At 32.6% G+C, this 4,940-nt stretch overlaps 1 pseudogene; it reads left to right on the top strand.

The window, feature by feature from the left end:
- Window positions 1–3,978: 3,978 nt before the first annotated feature.
- Window positions 3,979–4,691, top strand: LOC132534042 (large ribosomal subunit protein eL42-like; annotated as a pseudogene).
- Window positions 4,692–4,940: the final 249 nt, after the last annotated feature.

Below are 4,940 nucleotides of genomic sequence, written 5' to 3' on the forward strand. Positions count from 1 at the left end.
TGAGTTAATGATATAAAAAATGATTGAATATAGCATCTATCCAGTGCATCATAATATTTAAAAAAAACACTCTCTATGCTGACGCTTCCTTATAACTTGGTCTTTATTAAGAGATATTAAACGACTCATCATTCTTCAGCATTATATTATAATGTTTCATGTTTCATGGACCCTTTTTTCTAAATTAAATTATAACTGAAGTGCAAACAATGCAGATATTTTGTCAATTTTGTCCTTCTGAGTTGTTCTTTTATCAAAGTTAGCGTTATTACTTTTGAACATTGATTGTCCCTTCATTGCCTAGAGTGAACCAATTTCATTATTTTCCAAAATTGTGAAAACATACTGCTTCTGAATTCTACAAATTACTACCATTGCCTTTGTTACTATTTGGTGTCTTGTCTTAGCTGCTTATAGATCTGTGTCTTTATAAAAATAGTTGATTCTGACTGGAATTTTTCTGCCTTTGTTACATGCACAATAGTGAATGTTATAAAAATACCAATTTTGTATTAACGCAAACCAAGAAAACTAGACAACAATAAATCAAAATTCTTCTGCAAAGTAAAATAAGAATAATACTAAATAGGAATTGAGTTTAATTAGAGAAAGTGAGAAGCATTTTCACTCGCATTTAACACCTGTTTTTCTTGCAATAATTCCATAAAGAAAGGAGGTGAAAATGCATTACATCTCAATGGCACATGTGTCATTGAATATATGTCAATTTAGTAAATACTTTGAGAGTTAGTGTAAAGTAAGTCTATTTTGTAGTACCATGATTTTTTTAAGTTTCTAGACTCTCTTATTACATAAAAATCTATATGTGAAGATGATCATACTGTACATCACTGTCAGTGTAATCTCACATTGTCTTCTTATAATTGGAAATTATCTTTTAATTAAGCAATTTAAAAGAAATCTGGAGAGAAAATTAACCACATATAACCTCTTAGCTGTATAAAACAACCTATATAATATCCTTTCTCACTTTAATTGGTCTTTGTGTCTCTAGAAATCACAAATGTTGGGAATTGTGCGGTAGCACAGCAGGTTAAGTGCAGGTGGCTTAAAGCATGAGGACCAGAGTAAGGATCTAGGTTCGACCCCCCAGGGGAGTTGCTCCACAAAAGGTGAAGCAGGTCAACAGGTGTTTATCTTTCTCCCCCACGCTCTGTCTTCCCCTCCTCTCTCCATTTCTCTCTGTCCCATCCAACAACAATGACATCAATAACAACAACAATAACTACAACAATAAAAAATAAGGTAAAAAAGGGAATGAATAAATATTAAAAATAAATAAATCACAAATATTTTATCATTTAACTTCTATTTGATAGAGTCATTGATACTATCCTGAATATACATTGTCAAAGTAAACATGGAAAGCATCCATGTGATGTTCCTTGTTCCTTACAATCCATGTCATTGTGTCCATTGTTTCTATCATTGTAATGGTGTGAAGTTAAATGGCTTGTTGGATGATGATACCACTCTGTATTTCAACCATTTCACCCGTATCCATTACCATGTTGCATTTTCTGCTGGTCAAATATGAATGTCCACATCTTTCACAATTTAAAATTTCTGGAGAGGTGTCTTGGGATTTCTAGAGTTTGTGAATGATTTAATTAAGTTTGATATTTGAATTTTGCTTGCCAAAGACTGTCAAACCAGAGCTGTTGTGACTGACTGTTAGGTAAGCATGTTCTAACTGGCCAGTAATATACAACAGCTAAGCACTCTGTTATTCCGAACAATTAAAGGACAATGCCCAGATCTATGATCTATACCATGTTATATGCAAGAAATCATGCAAAATAGATGCACAATATATTTTGACAGCCTCCCTTTCCATTATTTAGTCAGAAGAGACACTTCATATAGACCTGGAAGATAATTAAATTGTGGTTAAAAGGTCCTATCCCCACCCAAGTCATCCTCATATATTAGAAACTTAAGTTTTTGCTTCACTTTAGAAATAATATCAAAGGAAAGTTGGATTACATTCTTATAGACATTTTTGTCCTTTTCTGATATACCTATTTTACTTCTTGCATGGGACTTTATTGATTTCATGCAGACTTATACAATCATCAGTAAAAAGCACTGTTCATAGCTATAGTCGTAGCTGGCTTTAAACTGTACTATATACTAGTTACAAGATAGGATGTTATCAACCTTTTTTTTTTCTTCAGAAATTATTGAAAGGTAGGAGATGAATACCAAATAACCATATTTGTAGAATATTTTAAATGTATAACAATGCCAAACAGAACCACTCACTACTATGTTTCAAATTCTATTCCTTAATTACTTTAGCACTGTTTTCTCAAATGTGAGACTAGGTAGTATAATTGTAAAATAATGTTTGTGGTAATAAAGTCACTACTTAACAGAATAACCTAGGATATATTCTTAACCTTATAATTGGAGGAAACCATGCAATATTCTTAACTTGTAAGCCAAAACTTAATTATAATTGAATCATAAAGTTATACATGACACATTTTCCATCAAAGTGACAACAGCTAATGTTATTGATTAATATAATTGAAATAAAATGCAACTGCAGTTCTAGAGATGATTTGCATTTTCAAGTATCTTTCTCAAAATGAAAACTTTCTTCCACCTCCTTTCCTTAGCCAAATATTTTGAATACAATATCAAGGCTTTTTTCTCTTTAATTATCACACACTCCTAATGAATAAAGTCTATGCTAATGAATTTTTATTTCATGTACATCATCACAAACAAAATTAATTGAAGTCATATGGACAGATCAACATAAATTTAGCATAATACATCCTTATAAAATTGTACAATTTAAATATTCCATATGTACGAGATCCTTTCTTGTCTATAGTATTTTATAAGAATAGTTTCACTCCAAATATTGCCAATAATATTTAAGATTAGAAACACCTGATTCCCATAACTTGGAAATTTCTATATCTGAAAATATTATTCCAGAAAAGTATGAGTTTGAAGCTGAGTGGTGGCACACCTGAGTGCATATGTTACAATGCACAAGGACATGGGTTCAATCCCCAGCCCCCACCTGCAGGGGGAAAGTGGTGAAGCAGTCATGCAGGTGTTTGTCTCTCACCCTCTCCATATCCCTCTTCCCTCTCAATTTCTGGCTATCTATATCCAGTAAATAAATAAAAATAATTAATATATATTTAAAAAGAGAAACTATTAATTATTTTATTCTTGAAAAGTATCATAAACTACTGTGCCATCTTAAAAATTTAAAGAGCAAATTATCATAATGAGGTGAGATTGTATAATAACATGAATGTTGGAATAGAAACTTATTATATCTGGACTATGTACTGAAAATATTTTCATCATTTTCTTACAGTTTCTACCAATTCTAATATTGTGTCCAATTTTTCTAATGATTTCCTTCTGGCATCTATATATCAGAAACAGCTGTTCTTTCATAACTAAAGAGAAATTCTGCTTGGTGTTGCAAAGTTTCTCTCCTATTTCTGATATAGGCAAAGGATAAAAGAAGACCTGGTTTATGCTTACATATTAATTAAATTTTACAAGACAGGTTTGTTTACTACAGGGCTTAAAAACTAACCAAAATAACAGAGAAATAAGGGACATTTTGTTTTTAGAATATTTCCAAAAATTATCTACGTCAAGAGTAAATTCAAACATGTTATGAAAGTCATAATTTTTATTTTATTTTTTAATTTTTTTATTTATAAAAAGGAAACATTGACAAACCCATAGGATAAGAGGGGTACAACTCCACACAATTCCTACCACAAGAACTCTGTATCCCATCCCCTTCCTTGATAGCTTTCCTATTCTTTAACCCTTTGGGAGTATGGACCCAAAGTCATTGTGAGATGCAGAAGGTTGAAGCTCTGGTTTATGTAATTGCTTCCCCGCTGAACATGGGCATTGACAGGTAGATCCATACTCCCAGCCTGCTTCTCTCTTTCCCTGGTGGGGTGGGGTTCTGGAGAAGTGAAGCTCCAGGACACATATGAGAGTCATAAAAACTTTAAATTACATCCCTTTTGTGGTTGATAGACTCTCAGCCTATGGGAGAAAGTGTACTGATTTTTTTTTTTTTTTTTTTTTTTGTGGTGTGTGTGCAAAGGCTTTGGTATATCTATTGAGAACAGAAGAAGTAAGGCATTTTTCTGACTCTCTCCCTATAATTATTTCATTTGATGAATTTTTAATCACTAATGTTTGGATTGTTTTTATTATTTAATTATCTTGTTGCCAGTTTCTGAGAGGAGAAGGTAAAAGTATTGAGATGAGAGATTATCAGAGTTGAAGAGAAGAAGTGAGAGGCTTAGAGAGAGGAGTATAACATGCAGAGGGGAAGATATGAGTGCAGACAAGTTTTTTTTTTTTTTTGCCTGTGGCTGCAAACATGATGAATTTTCCTAAAATACATCAGACTTTCTATAAAACATGTGGCAAGCATCAACCTCACAATGTAAGACTATAGAAGATGGGCAAAGATTCTTGGTATGCCCAGGGAAAAAGGCATGATGACAGGAAGCAGAAATGCTAAATCTACTAAGAAGGTTGTGCCTAGGCTTGAATGTCTTGAACCCAGCTTCAGATCTAAGAGAATAGTGGCCACTAAGACATGCAATCATTTTAAACATGCAGGAGATAAGAAAAGAAAGGGCCAAGCAATCCAATTTTAACCTCATATTGGATTTACTATGAAGACAATCAGATCTTGATGCTTTGTTCACTTCAGAAAAACAGGGTGGAGGCAAAAGAAGTCAGGGGAGTATATTGAAAATATGGGAGAAGAAAAAAACGTAGGAGAGAAGATTGGAGGGAAGGAGAAAAATATATAGCATATTAAAGAAGAGCTATTGTTAAGTATGAGAAAACATTGCATGCAGAATATCTGATAAAGGAGAAAAAGAATACTTGAATTAAAATGA

Source organism: Erinaceus europaeus, chromosome 17, assembly GCF_950295315.1.
Source record: "Erinaceus europaeus chromosome 17, mEriEur2.1, whole genome shotgun sequence".
NCBI lineage: Eukaryota > Metazoa > Chordata > Mammalia > Eulipotyphla > Erinaceidae > Erinaceus > Erinaceus europaeus.